Source organism: Lemur catta, chromosome 3 (assembly GCF_020740605.2).
Source record: "Lemur catta isolate mLemCat1 chromosome 3, mLemCat1.pri, whole genome shotgun sequence".
Classification (NCBI taxonomy): domain Eukaryota; kingdom Metazoa; phylum Chordata; class Mammalia; order Primates; family Lemuridae; genus Lemur; species Lemur catta.
Genome location: NC_059130.1, coordinates 117,989,667 through 118,006,202, shown reverse-complemented (window position 1 = coordinate 118,006,202; position 16,536 = coordinate 117,989,667). Strand labels below are relative to the sequence as shown.

The 16,536-nt window shown below is 56.2% G+C and overlaps 1 protein-coding gene across 5 annotated transcripts in view; it reads right to left on the bottom strand.

Moving 5' to 3' along the window:
- Positions 1-16,536, bottom strand: part of DHRS3 (dehydrogenase/reductase 3) — a 38,106-nt gene that overhangs the window by 8,894 nt on the left and 12,676 nt on the right. The window contains exon 1 of one of the 5 annotated variants that reach the window (XM_045546087.1): positions 10,040-10,063. The exons of the other annotated variants lie outside the window; for them this stretch is intronic. The gene's annotated coding sequence lies outside the window, so the exon portion shown is untranslated. Of the gene's footprint in view, positions 1-10,039; positions 10,064-16,536 lie in introns of those variants that run through there. 5 annotated transcript variants of the gene reach the window in all.

Genomic DNA, 16,536 nt, shown 5'->3' with positions numbered 1-16,536 from the left:
GAGGCTGGCGCTGGGCACTGCCCGGGACCAACGCAGAGAAAGGAAGAGCTGAGAGGCTTCTTAGGGATTAGCCCGGTGGGTTTCTATTTTTGCTTTTTTTCTTTTCTTTCTTTTTAAAATTATCAATAAAATTCCCCCTTAAAAATAAAACCCAGCATGGAAACCCCAATGGGTGAAACCAATAAAAGGAATAAATGATACATCCAACTCCGGAGCATTGTCTTAAAAGCTACTAATGAGAACAAAAAGGCTGCTTCGGGAAGGCAAATATTTCAAACTAGGGTGACAGAGGGTAGCTCCAGACCAGAACCCAACTGATTTCTCTGTCTTGCTTCGTTGCATGGTGTAGAGAAAAGTCCCACGGATGAGGGGTTGCAAAGGGTGATGTTTATCAACTGCTAAGCTTGACATCTCAGAACTGTCACTTAAGAAGAAAGGGCACAAGATGGGCTTGGCCGGGGGACACACAATATTCTGGTGGTCTCCAGTGGATTTGATTTTTTAAATTGGAGTTTTAGAAATTTTTAAAGTATTTTGTAAAATAAATAAATAAATAAAAGTGTCCTCTCAACCCCTAAGGCAGCTCCAGGAAAGCCCAGTTTGAAAACCCCATTAGTCCAACCACTTTATTTATTTTAATTGAAGCCTTGAAACGCAGGAAGGGTTTTACGAGGGAGGAGTCTACCAGCTGCTCTCTGTGACCATGCAAGTCCACCAAGGACAAACGGACTGCAATTAAACAGGCTCCAAGGGACACTTTCTTGTCTGTTAAACTAAAAACAGCCTGAGAATTTGTTCCTCCAGGAGAGGCTGGGAGGCGAAGTTCGTAGAGAAGGAGGGCAGCATTTGTTCTCTGTGTGCATTGCTCCAGGAAGGCAATTTGGCGAAGGCATCCTCCGCTCCACTGGACCCCACCCTCCCCTTGCAGCCATTGTCGTCCAGGTTTCTTTCTATCCTCCCTTGTCACCCCATCCATCCACCCACCCATCTACCCTCCCATCCATCCACCTGTCCATCCAGCTACCTGCCCACCCACCCGTCTACCTGTTCATCCACCCATCCATTTACCCATCCACCACCCACCCATCCATCCATCCATCCATCCATCTGTCCATCTGCTTATGCATCCACCCATCCATCCATCCACTTACCCACCTCTCCTTCCTTCCTTCCTTCCTCCCACCCCACTCCATCCATCCATCTATCCAGTTTCTGAGGGTGTCAGCCTGAGAGGGTGGTAATCCTTAGTCTTCTTTCTCCTGCTCTGGTCCCTGCCTAACCCCATCCCATCCCTAGTTCACGTGGGTAACAGGACCATGGGGCTTGCACAATTCCCTCGGGTCTGGCTGAGCCAGGGAGAGGGGCCTCTTGGGGACCCTGAGAATTTCTGGGCAAGTTGACAGAGAGGGAAAGCTTATAGCTGGGGAGCTGGTGGGAGGCACAGGGTTCAGATGCCTGGGAGGACAAGCTATGACCCCAGAGGGGTCTGCAGCAGTGGTCCAGATGGTGTTCCTTCTGCTCTGGGAGGCCTGGGCTTGCTTCTCAGCATGGGCAGGTGAGCATGGGGCTCCCTGGACCCAGATGAATGACGTCTTTCTGGCTCCTGATTCCTGGGTAGGGCCAGAAGGGCAGGGGTCTGAAGCTCCCCGTGGTCTGACCAGGAAACCTGCAGTCAGGAAACTAGGGAGACCACCCTAGAACTAGGCGATCACCCTGGAGAGGAAGTGGGGCAGGGGTAAAGGTGCTGGGATGAAGGCTTGTGCCCCACCGTCTTCCACAGGCAGGGCCCTGGGGCTTGAGGGTGCCCCAGTGGGCTGGGGGTGTGGCCCCCCCAGAACCATGACAGCTTTGTCTCTCTCCCTCCTCACACCCGACCCAACCACTGGGCTGGGAGCCCCCTGAGGTCCCCAGTTCTGTCTTGTTCGTTTTCACATCCCAGTGCCCGGCGCGTCCTCTTTGTGGAATGACGGCACGGGTGGGAGGAGGGTGAGTGAGGCCCCATTTCCGCAGAGCATGAAAACCATGCCAGGCTGGGCTGGGAGGCAGGAGCTGGCGCTCGCCCCAGGGCAGGGGGTTCGTCTCAGCGAAAATGAGGCTCAGGCTGGGTGTGGGTTCCCTGCCACATGTGTCTCTGTGTGTTTGTCAGTGTGTTTCTGTAGTGTGTCTCTCAGTGCGGGTCTCTGTATGTCTCTGTGGGTCCGTGTGTCTGTGTGTGTGAGTGTGTGTAGCCTCGTGTGCTGCTGTGTCTCCTCAGGCCCTTCGGTGGATGCTCAGAGTCCCCCGGGAGCTGGGCTGGGCAACTTCCATCTTAGGAACCAGCTGCGTCTCCAAGGTGACAAGGTGGCAGGGGGCTGCCGGGATGGGCAGGGCGGGACAGAGCCCCTTCCTGGTAGGTGCTATCAGTGGAGCTGCTCCGGCCATTGTCCCTTCCCGGCCCCTCCTCTCCCTCAGTCCCTTGCCCCAACCACTCTGGGGATTCTGAGTCACTGACCAGGAAACTGGCAGGTGTAGCTCAGCAGGCCCGCCCAGGTGGCTCCTGCCAGAGTCACCTGCGGGTGACCCGGATGGCTGGCTGGATGAGTCCCGCCCAGCGCCAGAGGGAGAGCGAGGACGGCAGGTGGGTGTCTGAGGGTGTGTGGGGCAGGACGCCTTCAGGGGGTGCAGATTTATGAGCCCCGGGAACCCAACCTGGCATCGTCTCTGTGCACTCCCAGGACAGGGAGCCGCCGGGGAGGGTCAGAGGCCGGAATGTGCTCTCAAGCTGGTTTACGACATAAGGCTGGGGCGGCTCGACACCTCCTGGCCACCCTTCCCCTCTGGGGCACCCAGCAGGCTCCTGTCCCCCTTCCCCATCCCTGCCTCACCCAGAGCTGGCCTGACCCCCTCGGCAGCCCCCTACACTGAAGGCAATTATTATCCACTTTTCATAGCTCAGGAAACCATGGCTCAGAGGAGTTAAGTATTAAAACCTTGCCCAACGTCACCGTCAGATTGTGCAGTGGAGACAGGGTTTGAACCCAGGGCCCGGGTCCTGGCAGAGGCAGCCCTGAACCCCGGGCACAGGGGGATGGTCTGAGCTTTGAGAACGCACTCCAGTCCCACGAGACCCGGCGCCCAGTGCTCACCCGAGCCCCGCAGGCCCTTCTGCTTCCCCTCGCTTGTGCCTTGCCCAGGCGGGGAGCCCGCCATGGGCTGGGCGCTGTGTCCCGCACTGGGATCCCACAGAGACGGAAACAAACGTGGTCCTGCCTCAGGGAGCCCACGTGCCAGCAGGAGACGGAAAACAGCCGGCCACAAATTACAAGTGGGATAAAAACCAATGAGGGGCCAGGAGCGGTGGCTCACACCTGTAATCCTGGCACTCTGGGAGGCCAAGGCAGGAGGATCGCTTGAGCTCAGGAGTTTGAGACCAGCCTGAGCAAAAGCGAGACCCTGTCTCTACTAAAAATAGAAAAAAAAAAAAAATTAGCTGGGCGTGGTGGATTTTTCCTTTAATCCTCACACCCCATGCTTACCCTCCCCGTTTTATAGGTGAGCCTCAGACAGACAAAGTGACTTGTCCAGGGTCACACAGCTTATAACAGCAGCAGAGCCGTGTGACTCAAACTCCAGTTCTTTACTGCTAACACCAGCCCTGGCTCGTTCCTCCATAGCAACAGGTGTGCATGTGCTGACCTATCGTGGACAGCCCCGCCTTCCCATGATCTTTCAAGGTCCCCCAGGAAATCAATCACATTCATCTCATAACCCAGCATCCAGCACCAGCCACGCACAGAGTAGGCACTCAACTACTGCTGTCACACAGCACTGGCCCCAGGAGGCCTCTGGAAAAATCTGCTGACCAGACAACACTGGGTGTCTCTTCTCTACCCCGCCTTGCCTTCCTAGCCCAGAGGGGGCTGCGCAAATGCCTGCCCTTGGCTTTCATTCTGGGAGTTCAGCGGTGGAGCACCGTCCCACCAGGACATGAGCTGGGTGGTCTCTGGGTGGGTCCCAGGAGAAGCATCTGTTTATAATTGGCAGCCCCGGAAAGATCCAAGTCCCTAGGCAGGTCTTTGGCAGGCCAGCTCATGTCCCACCGGCCCCCGTCTGAGAGCTGGATCGGTGCTGAGTTGGCTTCTCAGAGAGAAAGAAAATACCCATCAGGGACCCCAAACCACAGCAGGCCGGGGGGTGGGGGGCAAGGACACAGTTTGGAGGGTGCACAGCTCTCAGCTCCCCGCTCTCCAGCAGGAGGATTTAACAAAAACCCGTCCTTGTAGCCGGATGAAAATGAGCAAACAAAATTTAGTCTGTATTAATACATCCAGAGGTAAAGTGGGGTGCTGAATAGAAGGGGATTAGCATGTGCATAGCACAGGTTAAAATTTGAGTCTCCCCCTCTTTCATACCCCTGTCTATTTGCAAAGAGAGAGACCCTATCTCTTGAGTAGAGTGGCCCAGATCACAGGCTCTGGAGCCAGACTGCCAGGGTTCAATTCTTCGATCTACCACTTAGGAGTCACATGAACCTAACATCTATGAATTAAGGTTTAAAACATACACTTTGAAGGGTAGTTAGGTAGATTAAGAAAGAGCACAATAAACGCCAGCTGCTATTATTTTTATTATTAGTAGTAGCAGCAGCAGTAGCAGTTCAGCAACAGAAATAGATCCCCCTGCGTGTGGAAGACCCCTCTACCCCCACAAAACTGGAGCCACTGGGGTGTTGGTTCCCGGGAAGACCTCATATGGGGATGTATGTCTTGCCTCCCTTAGACACAGCCTTGACGGGGGCAGAGCCACAGAATTGATCACCTCTCAGTCCCCATCCGTAGCGACCGGCGGTCAAACCACCCACCTGCAGAGCAAGCTGTGGTTCATCCACCAGGAGGATGGCTTGGGGAGAAGTTTTCAAGCTGAGCCCTGGGAAACCCTGGGGGTTCTAGTGAGGAGCTTCTGGGGCTGCTGAGAGATGAGGGGCTTGGCAGACATTGTCCCAGGCCTGCCCCCAATCCAGTCATCCAGAGCAGTTGCACTTTAATTAGCCTCCTATGACAGTTATTTCTGCTCCAATACAAAGAGTGTTGCTAAAAAACCAGTAAGGTTTGAATGCTACTGTTCTGGGTCTGCAGCTGCCCCCTCCAACACAACTCTGTTGCGAAGTTTTCTTTCTAGAAATGAGCCCCAGTGGGTTCCCTCTTGCTGTCACCCGGTGGGAGTGCTGGCCTGTCACCAGGGCACCTCAACAAGCCTACCGGTCCTTCCTCTTCCAAAGACAACCCTTCAGTATGGATCCACAGTGACTGGGTACTGCCTCCAGACGTCTCCTTTCTGGACTTTTATTAGAAAGTCCTTCCACCTTTTCTCCCTGGGAGCCCTGTTTCCAACCTTACACGCTCCAGTCTGCACCCTGTCCGAAGGAGGGGGACGGCAGGGATCGCTAGATTCTGTGGTTCTGCCCCAGTCAAGGCTGGGTCTAGGGGAGGCAAGATGTAGATCCCTAGTGGGTCATCCAGGCAACCGTCACCCCAGCGGGATACAGGGTTCTTCTACCAGCAAGGGGGGGAGTCTCTTCCTGTTGCTGTGTTAACAATCACAATGACAGCTGGCATTTATTTGTGCAGCTTCAGGTTCATTACAGGTATCCGCTGGTGATCCCCGGAGGCCAGAGGGGACAAAAGCCACTGGGCCTCTTCTCTGTTAGGGACTTCGGCTAGATCCTCAGGCGTCCTTCCTGTTCCTGTGCTGCTGAGCCGCCCCGCGCCAGGCAGGCCTCTCCCACGCAGCGCTGCGGAACAGGCTCTCGCTGGCTCCGGCCCCTGTTTTGGCCTGCCGAGAATGTTTTGGCTACCGCTGGCTCAGCTGTTGGGGAGGATTGTTATGAAGCTCCTCAAATTAGATCAGCCAGTGGTGTCGCCCTCCCACAAGTCCCTGACCACAACCTGGAGCAGGGCAGAGGCTTCCTCCAGGCGGGCGTCCAGGCTGGAACCGGGCCCCTCGGGAGGCACAGGAATTACAGCGAGCTCTAACATGCGTGCAGGCTCACTACCTGGCCACGCCGGGCTCAGAACCAGTGCAGTCCGGCGTCAAGTGCTCTGACAGCTCTAGGAGGGCGGACCATGCCCATTTCATAGGTGAGAAAACACAGATGCGAAGGGGCCATGCTACTGACTCCAAGTTGCTCAGCTGGTAAATGGTGGAGCTGGACCCCCAGCCTCCGCCGTCTGATCCCTACACCTGTGCCCTCGGACACTGATTTCACCTGCAGGAGTGAAGGGAACCCATGAAACAACACATCCGTGCATTGCACAGGTGCCACTGGGCACATGCTATGTGCCAAGGACTGGATGGAGAGGTACCCTCCTCCCAGAGAGGGAGAGAAAGATGCCACCCTGCCCAGGTGAGGCACACAAGTCCTGATGACCAAGTGGTTATGACATGGCTGACAGGGATACTGCGAGGATACTGAGAGCCTTATGTGGCTCAGGAGGGAAGGCAGGTGAGGACAGGTGCCGCTCGCCTGTGCATGGGTCAGCACGGTGCATGGGCCAGCACGGTACACGGGACTTGTGGCTGCGGTGGGGGGTGTGGGGTATGCAAGGAATGTCCTTAGTCTCCAAGCGGGCAGGGAGGGACGGTGTCAAGCACGCACCACCACCACAGCTAGCAATTCTTGGGCTCTCATTGTGTGCTGGGCTCTGCTCTGGGCACTTAGGTTTAGTCCTCAACTACTCAGGGGGTGGACAGTGGGCTGTTCTAACCCCTGGTACCTGTGAATGTGACCTTATTTGGAAAAAGGGTCTTTGCAGATGTAATTAAGGATCCTGAGGTGAGATCACCCTGGATTAAGGTGGCCCCTAAATCCCATGACTGCTGTGCCTGTGAGAAACAGAAGAGACACAGAGAGAAGAGAGCGAGGCCGTGTGAGGACAGAGGCAGAGTGTGGAGTGACGCAGCCACAAAGCCAAGCAACGCCAGGAGCCACCAGGAGCGGAAGAGGCCCGGAAGGATCCTCCCCTAGAGCCTTTGGAGGGAGCAAGCCCTGCTGACACCTTGATTTTGGATTTCGGGCAGAAATCCAGCACTGTGAGGGAATCAAGCTCTGTTGTTTTAAGCCACCCAGCTTGCGGTCATTTGTTGGGGCAGCCCCAGGAAACAGACACAGGTGGGTCCCTTCTCCACCTCGGAGGAAACACAGGGGGTATTCTCAGATGCCCGCCTCTTTTTAACCCCTGAGCCTCTTCACTGTCCCACATGAGGTGTTTTCTGTCACCTTACGCTCAATCCACCAACGAACCTTGTCAGTCTGACCTCTGAAATCCAGAAGCTTCTCACCACCTGCCATCTCCTCCACAGCCACTCTGGGCCCTGCCCTGTCACCCTTCACCTGAACCTGCTCCTACCCTTGCCCCAGGGCCCCTGCCGCGCTCTATTCTCAATGCAGCAGAGATCCTTCTAGAATGTGTCAGACCTTGTCACCCTGCTCACCACTCCCAATGGCTCCCTGCCTCACTGAGTGGAATCCAGTGTTTACTGGGACCACAGGCCCTTCCAGATCTGCCCCCATCTCTCTGTCCTCCTCTCCTTGGGCTTGCTGGTCTTTGCTCCCATAAGCACTGGCCTACTTCTGCCCCAGGGCCTTTGCATGAGCTGCTCTCTATTCTCCTCCCCCCGGTAGCCCTCTTCTCACAGGGCACCTCTCATCTTACAGCTTCTGCTCAAGTGTCTCTTTACCTGAGAAGGCTTCATGCAAAGTGCCCCAACCCCACAAACGCTAGCTCTCCAGCCCTTGCACTGCCTTTGTTTCCTAGATCTCTCCTTTTCCAGTTGCTGAGATGTGCGTGTCCCCTGGGATGGACACCTCATGTTCTCGAGGACAGACAGCACCCCCCAAACCCCAAAACCACTCCCTGCCAAGAGCCAGTGTTCAGCATCGGCTCAAAAACCAAGTGTGACAACTGGACCCAGTCTCTGCCTCATCCCCCGGTGTGATCCTTTGAACCTGTTGGTTCTGGGGCCACTTGGAAAACCCTCCAGGGAGACAGTCACCAAGGCTGACTCTGAGCAAGGGCAGAACAACTGCTCATTTCCAGCCAGAAACCCAAGGGCTGATGTTTCTTTTCACAAACATTCACAGCCTAGGAGACTGCCCCAAGGGCCCCACCTCCCTCCGCCCGCCCCGACCACACTTGGCAAAACATGGGGGTGGAGAAACTCAGGCAAGAGTCACTGGCTGAAGCCCCATGACCTTTGCCCCAGTGCCCCCAACTGGACCTCTTGGTGCAGAACGCCAGGTGACCTTGGGTGGGGGTCCCCAGGAGCGGAGGGAGCAGCCAGCATTTACAGACCACCCTTGAAGCACAGTCCACATCCTCAGTATGGCATCCTGCAAAATGGGATCCTAAGCGGCCAGTCTAAGTCACTTACGCAGGCTGCACTCCCAGAAGCTTCAAAGCGGCACTTGAACTTCAATACCAAGCTCTTTTAATACCCCCATGCTACCTCATTCATTCATTCATGGAGTATTTATCAGGTCATGACTGTATGTCAGGCACTGTTGGAGGCCCTGAGATACAGCAGGAAATACATTTATCTCATTTTTGTGGAGTTTGGAGTGTGTAAATTGGGGGACACTAAACACATGAACAAGTGACTATATGGTGTATAGAGGTGGCAGCACACAGCTCTGTGGGGGTGGGCGTGATAATGAGTGGGGGTGGTATGTAGATGGGGGCAGGGAAGGCCTCTTGGACTAGGTCACATCTGGGCAGAGACCTGGGGGAAGTGAAGGCCGGAAGGAATGGTGCGGGCGTCTGGGAAGAGCATTCCAGGCACAGGGAACCGCAAGTGCAAAAGACCCAGGGTGGGAATGAACTTCCACAGCAAGGAGTGGCAGAGCTGAGCGGGCGACACCAGCCGCAGTGGGGCTTTGATTCTATTCCAAGTGAGATGGGAGTAGCTTGGGAGGGTTGTGAGAAGAGAAATGACAGCCTCTGACTTGGATTTTGGAACAAGTTCTGGCTGCTGGAATGGGAGCTTGGAACCGGGTGGGAAGCAGGGCGGCGGGCGGGGGCCATTGAGGAGCTGCCGTACACAGACGCCGCAGATGTGTTAGCTGGAGGGGGCTGGGCGCTGGCTGCAGAGGAAGTGGGGAATGCAAGGGGACCCCAAAGGGCTGGGCCTGGGAAAATGGGAGAACGGGGTTGCCATTCACGGAGCCCCAGCGCCTCCCTCTCCAGGGAAGGTTGGCTTTGGTAAGTCCCAGGTGTGGAGGAAGAGAACCCCAGGTCCCTTCAGCTTCCAGAACACTCGGCTGAAGCAGAAGGCGGGGGAGGGGAGGCGGCGAGGGGAAAGCGTTCCAGGTGGCAAGGGCAGCTCCCCAGGAGAGGCCGCCCGGCGGGGCCTGCGGGCCGGCGACCCACCTAGCGCGGCGGCGGTGAACGCGCAGTTTCCAATAACAAAGTGGCCGGGCGTCCCGGCCCTGCCCCGACGGCTAACGAGCTGCAGCCGCGGGCGCGGGGCGGCCGGCCCGGCTCACATGACGGCTGAGGGGGTGGCAGGAGGCTCCGGGAAGTCTTCCTGAGCGTGGGCCCAGGGGCGGGCGGAGGGCGGGGGCCCGCGGGGGTCCCGGGGGTGCGGGGCGGGGGCGGGGCGGGGCTGCAGTCCTGGGTGGGGATCGGGGCGGGGGCGGGGCGCCGACGGGAGGGGCCGGCGGGGGGGGGCGGTGGTGTCCTGGCAGCAGATGGGGAGGGGGTGGGGGGAAGAAAGGGGTACGCGCTCGGGGTCCTGGGAAGGGCCGTGCAGGAGGGCGGGGCAGGGCTGGGGTGCAGATGGGGAGGTGAGGGGCGTGCGGAGGGGGCCGGTGAGGGTCCCGGGTGCAGATGGAAGGGGACAGGGTAGAGGCTGAGGAGGGGGCCGGCTTGGGGTCCCGGGTGCAGAGGGTGAAGGGACTAGGCGGAGGGGGTGAGGAGGGGTGCTGGGCTGGGGGCCCCCTCCCGCCCGCCCCCTCTTGCCGGACCGGGTGGTAAACAGACGCCGTGATGTCACGGCCGCTGACCTGTGGCTGAACCCGGAGCTGTAAATGAGATGCAAGGTGCCAGCAGCCTCCAGCCGCGCGGCCTGCGAGCCACACACGCTCCTCCGCGCCGGCCCGAGGTTACCCCAGCTGCACACGCGGACAGGATGCTGCAAACGCCACCAGACATTGCAACACGCAGCCAGTCTGCTGGCCGCCGCGTGAACCGTCCCGACTGCCCTTCGCCGCCCCCCTGCAGGCACCGGTCCAGCTGGAGCGCCTCCCTCCTCCGCAGCACCCCAGGGGGCTGGCAGCTCCCACCCATCTGCGGACCGCCTCTCCACCAGGGACCCGGTCTCCGCCTCCCCAAGGGGCCTCCAAACCCAAGGGCTGGGCCTCTGGGGTCAACTTTGGGTTTTCCTGGGAATAGACTAGGGAAGTGCCTGCCTTTGCTCTAGGCTTTCTGGGAAGCCCATGCTTTGGAAGCCCAGGGGAACAGGGTGGCTTCCAGGTAAGGAGGGGTGTAAAATGTCCTGATGGCCACTCAGGAAGCAGGGGCGGTTTATTCCCCAGAGCTCCCAGAGCAGCCCTGGACTGCATACCCTTGGCAGTGCTCAGCGCAGAGCGCCTGAACTAGCCTTTGGAATGGAAAGCAGCCTGGCTGAGGCCTCAAGGAATCTGCTCTGGAGTTGATTTGCTGTGTGACTTTGAGATGAGTCACTTGGCATCTCTGGGCTTCACCACCTCCATCTGGGGAAGTGGGGAAAATGGAAACTGGCCTCCCTATGCTAGTGTGGGGAAGGTCAAAAGTGCGAGAAAATGCTCACCAAGCGGCAGGGGTTGGTCAGAAGCCTCAGGTACTGGGGCCTGGCACAGTGAGAACTGGAAGATGCTCAGAGAAACCAAGACAACCTTCGCTTCACCCACCTGCCCCCTAAACTTGGCCTCTGGGCTTACTATGGACAGCTTCTTGCCCACATCACCCTGTTTTCTTATCTCTACAGCACTTTGTCATTATCTGAAATTATAATGTTATTTGTTTCCTTGTTTTTTGCCTGTCTTCTCCATTCCCAAACACGCACACTCTCTAGCACGCAGGCTCTCCTGATGAATTCCCGGACCTGGCTTGGTAATCAGGTGCCCGGGAGTGTGTGAATGAATGAATGAATGAATGACGTAATTTTGCCTCCCTGGTGAAACAGCTGTGGTAACCTGCCTTTGAGGGGACCTCGGGAGGGATGTTGTTGACACCCTGTGTGGTACGGCTAATCACGAGGACCAGCCACATAATTTGTGGGGCCCCTTGTTCAAAAATTGTGAAGAATTTCAGGATGTGACAGCAGAGCCTTAAATCAAGTGTAGGGCCCTCCTGAGTGCAGGGCCCAGTGGAAAAGCTGGCTGTCACACAGAGGCACTCAATAGCAACACCCAGTGGGACCTGATGCCAAGTCACGAGCCTTCCACCCTTCCCCGGGCAGCAGGAAGCAGGGCTCGGGCACAGCCGTTCCATGATGCAAAGTGTGCAGCGTGTCCCGAGCAGACAGCTGATACCAGCCTCTACACACACAGAGGCAGTCAACGCGGAAGCACATTAGATACGGGGACAAAAGTCATAACAACAACAAAACTCATCATAGTTAGCATGTACTCTGGGCTCCTCTGAGTTCAACGGTAAGGTTCATAGCCCTTATTCTCAGTTCTAGAATCCAAAATGCTCTAAAATCCTACATTTTTCTTAATTTAGACCCATACTTTGGGGGCAAGCCCTCGTTAGAACAATCATGAAGCTACTTCTGGTTTCTTTCTTTACCCCACTGTGGTGACTCTCATTGTGTCTGATTGTGGGGGTGGGGGCGGTCCCCAGACCCTGCTGTGGGCATCACTAAGCACATGGCCTTGTGTCGTGTTGCATTTCTAAACTCCAACACATCTGAACTATGAAACACAACTGGCCCCAAGGGTTTCAGGTAAGGGGCTGTGGACCTGAACTGTGGGCCCATTTTAGAGATGGGGCACTGAGGCCCTGGCAGTGCAAGTAATCGGTTAAGAGCACAGCCAGGAGGTAATTGAGCAGGGACCCTAACCCTGGTAGGCAGCACCTCTGAGAGCTTCTAGCAGAGGTCAAAATTCAGCTGTTGTTTTAGAAAATGAAAGATAAACTTTTTATTGGAGTAACTTTCAGCATCTCCTTCATTCCCCAGCGTGCAATTCAGAGGTTGCTGAGCTGGTGTGCCCAATAACACACCAGGGCTGGTGTGTCCGGGGAGACCTTCAGCTAATTAAACATAATTTATGGACCAGCCTCCAAGGACAAGCCTTAAATTACTTGCAAGCTATGCCAGGGTAACTATCCTGTAGGCTATTAATTAGGAATCAGTTTAATCTCTGCTGGGACAGAGGGCAACCCCCTTGGAGTTGACCCTTCTGGCTGACCGGCCTTGTGCCCTCAGAGTGGGGATCTGGCCCAGGGCCCTGGGGGACTCAAGGGAAGTGGGACACTGCAGCGGGAAGTGGCTGGGTCACCACATCCCGCAAAGGCCAGGATGCGGGGAGCAGACCCGGGTCTTGGCCCCGGGGGCCTGGTGAGGCAGGGTTTCTCCTCAGCACAGCCCCACAGCGTGGTGTTCAGCGGTCCTCGGAGAGCATCGCATCCCTCCAACATCGGAGGATTCTGATGGAAAATCAGGCCCCCCTCACCTTCCACTGACCTGGTCTGATCATGCGCCCTGTAGAAACCCTTCAGGGGCTCTCTAGTGCTCTGCCGATCAAGTCCAAACCCTACCCCACAATCACCGAGCCTGCGATGTGTGGTCCTGCCCAGCCCTCCCCACTCCCCACTCCCCTTTTTGTTCTGGCCAGGCCAAGTCTCTTGGGTTCCCCCTGCCTGGCACATTCTCCTTCAGCTGCCTCTACCTCCTCCCTGATGTCTTACTTCAGACCCTAACCTGGGACACAGCCAGAATTCCTCTCCTCGATGCCAGACTGCCTGGATTCCAGTCCCATGGCTGCCTGTGCTGTGTTGCCTAAGGCAAGTGTTTAACCTCTCTGAGCCCTAGTTTTTTAAATCTTTAAAATGGGAACAGAAATAGTTCCTACTTGATAGGGTTGCTCTGAAAAGCAAATCAGATTGTCCATGTAAATTACTTAGCATGTGGGAAGTGCTCAATTAACAGCTGTGAGCACAGACAGGGGCTTGCAGTCAGGCTGTGCTCACAGCTGCCTCCCGCCGTGTCTGCCCCATCAAAGCTCCCGTCCCACCACAGCTGCGCGCTACTGGCCCGTCTCCCCAGCTGGACTGAGGAGGGGCCGGGACCCTGAGTGTCTTTCCCTTGCCATACCTGTGCAGCGCCCACCACGCCCCTGTGACCTAGGAGAGACCCCCCATGCCCTTCACCCCTGTCAAGTCTAGCCCTGGAGGAACCCTCCAGGATGATCCCGAGTTTTCTCTTCTGTGGATAAGCTGCCCGCCCCGCGTGGGGCACAACGTCCCTCATTTCTGTTTTGCTCTCCAAGGGCAAACCCTCCTCGACAACCAGCTACATTCTGGCCACTCTACAGCAGGGACTGTGACATCTTCCATTCCTGGGACACAGCTTTGTATTCAGCAGGTGCTCAGGGCAGACCCAACCAACATTTTCCGATCCCCTGGCCAGATACCCTGCCCGGTGTGCTCAACAATCTCCTGGACTCCCCCCAGGGTCCCTGGGAGGTGAGACTAGCACTGCCACTTTATAGGTGAGAAACCTGAAGAGTGTGGCTGGCAGAATGACGGACCCCCCAAGATGCCCATGTCCTAATCCCCAGAACCTCTGCCTATGTTGCCTTCCCTGGGAAGGGGACGAAGGCGGCAGGTGGGAAGTACATTTGCTAATCAGCTGATTTTCAGATAGAGAGACCGTCCTGCTTTATCCACGTGGGCCCGAGGTGAGCCAGGGGCCTTTTAAAGTCGACAGGGAGGCAGAAGAGTCAGGTGGGAGGTGCCTGTGGCAAAGGTCAGAGTGATGGAGCTTTGCTGACGCTAAGGATGGAGGAAGGGGCCACGTGCCAAGGAAGGTGGCGAGTCTCTAGAAGCCGGAAAGGGCAAGGAAGAGGGTTCCCACGGAGGATCGTGAAGCGCAGCCCTAACCCTTTGCCGCAGCCCAGGGAGAACCGAGCTGGACTTCTGAGCCCCGGAACAGAAGAGGGCAAATGCGAGCTGTTTTACGCTGCGGGGTTACGGTGACTTGTTACAGCAGCCACAGGAAGCTCGCACAGAAGGTGGAGGGCCTGGTTCAAGACCTGCAGCGGGAAGAGCTGGGATTGGAAACCGAGTCTGTCTACCTTACAGCCTGTGGTCTCTCAAGGTATAGCGTCCCCTCCCCACACTAGCCTATCAGCAGCATCACTTACAACAAACAGAACAAACCATTTCCATCATAAAGAGACGTCCTGGACACTTTTGTAGAGCGTGCAGCCAAACGCCACCCTCAGCCTCACCATCACGGCTGACACTGAGCACACATTTTGCACTCACGATTTTAGATACACTATCATGTTTAATCCTCACTTGACAGATGAGGAAACTGAGGGTCAGAGAGGCTTCGTAACTTATCCAGGGTCACACAGCAAGCGAATAGAAGAGCCAGCCTATGAACTTCGGTGTGCTCGACTCCTGAGCTCAAAATCTGAATTGCTGTGCTGTACTGGCATCTTGAGAAAGAAAAAACCACACACAGGCGTGTACGATCACACACACACACACACACACACACACACACACACACACACGCTCGCTCTCTCTCACACACTAATGCACACGCTTCCTCTGATTCCAAGGCTCTGGAGATGTCCCCAGCAACAAGGCAATGGATCTGCCAGCTGAGGTGGTATGAACCCTCGCAGGGTACACTGTGTCCCCAGCCCACACTGACCCTGTGCCCTGCTGTCCCTGAAGGACCCCAGCCCCTCTGCTGTATGTTCACAGGGAAGTGGCCTGGAGAAGCCAGGTCAGACTCCCCCTTTTTTGCCAGCGGAGAAGTGAGGACGTGGCATGTGCAGCCAAGGGTGGACGGGCTCCATGTGGGTGTGTCTGGCAGGACGGCCGCCTGCATGAAGGTCACACTGCCCTTTGCAGTCACGCTGGCCCCAGCTCCCCATGGTGACCTGCTACTGCGCCTGTGAGAAAGGCCACAGCATTCTGGGATGTGGGAGCCCCAAAGGGACCCCAGAGAACCTCTCCCCACCTCGGAAGGATGCGGTATCAGCCCTGTTCTGCTCACCTGCCTGCAGCTGGAGGGGAGGGAGAGCTGGCCTCTCTTCCCCATGGAAACAGCGCTGGGAGCCGTGCCCTAGCAAAAGGGCTTCCTTTTCTTTCATATCAAGTGGCCTTAAATCTTCTAGAAAAGGCTCTAAAGAAAGTCTGTTGACAACCTGCTACACATGGTGGCTGCACATTTTGGCTCTTTGAACTACAGACTCCCTTATGGCAGAGAAGGTTTCAGCTCAACACTGAGAAGTCTATTGCATACTTTTTTGCCCAGGGGTGTCAGCGAATGACCTGATAAGGTCTGCAGGATTAGACCTGGAGGGCTGCCTGATACAGACTGGCCTAGGTCTTCTGGCAGTTTCCACTTAAGATGACTGAAAACGAGATGTCCTTCCACAAGGAAGTGTACTGGATGTCTGCACCTGACCCCCTTGCTACTGGTCAGAGCACCCCAATTTCCCTTGCAGAAGCCCACCTCCCCTCTCTCAAGCCTTGTGGCTTGGCTGGGGCTGGTATAACCCTGGCTCAGAGGCTGGCCTTGACCGTCAGCTGGCCAATTAGAACACCATTTCCAGTGACTGGTTCAGACTCACCCCAATCACTGCCAGGAAGACTCAATTCCTGGAGCCTTCCAGAAGTGCTGGGTAAAAGACACCTGTCTGTCCACTCGACTGGGAGCTGGGGGGGTTTCAGTTAGGGGCAGCCAGGAGCAGGTGGGAGCAGCTCCGGGCCAGAGAGGTCTGCCTAAGGTGAGAGGAAGAGAATGAAGCAGAGAGACTGAGTCCTGACAACACAGAGCCCCTGGGGACATGCCCAAAGTTGGCTCTACCCAAGGACCTTCCGGTCCCATGAGTCAATCAACCAATGTGAGGGACCCCTCCAGACCCCCCAAGAGGAGACCCGGAGTGATGCCGTTTGACCCGTCCAGACGCCCTGGCTGCTGATGGGACACACTGCACAGACGCTGCCGGGGCTGTCGACAGGGTCTCTTCCCCGGAATGACTGGGGCAATAAGGCTCGCTGGATATGAGCAGATACCCTGGGTTCGAGTCCTACTTGGTTGCTTACCAGGTGTGTGATTTTAAGTTACTGAGCCTCAGAGTCTTGTCAGTAAGAAGATGGTAACAGTACCCATGCTGGAAAGTTACTGTGGAGAGTAAGTGACTTCGTTACATGTAAGTGCTTAGATCGGTCCCTTGACACACAGTAGGTGTTCAGTAATCGCTAGCTCTAACTAGCTATGATGAGTTGGTCATGCATTCATTCATGCAACAAACATTTATTAAGTGTCTAC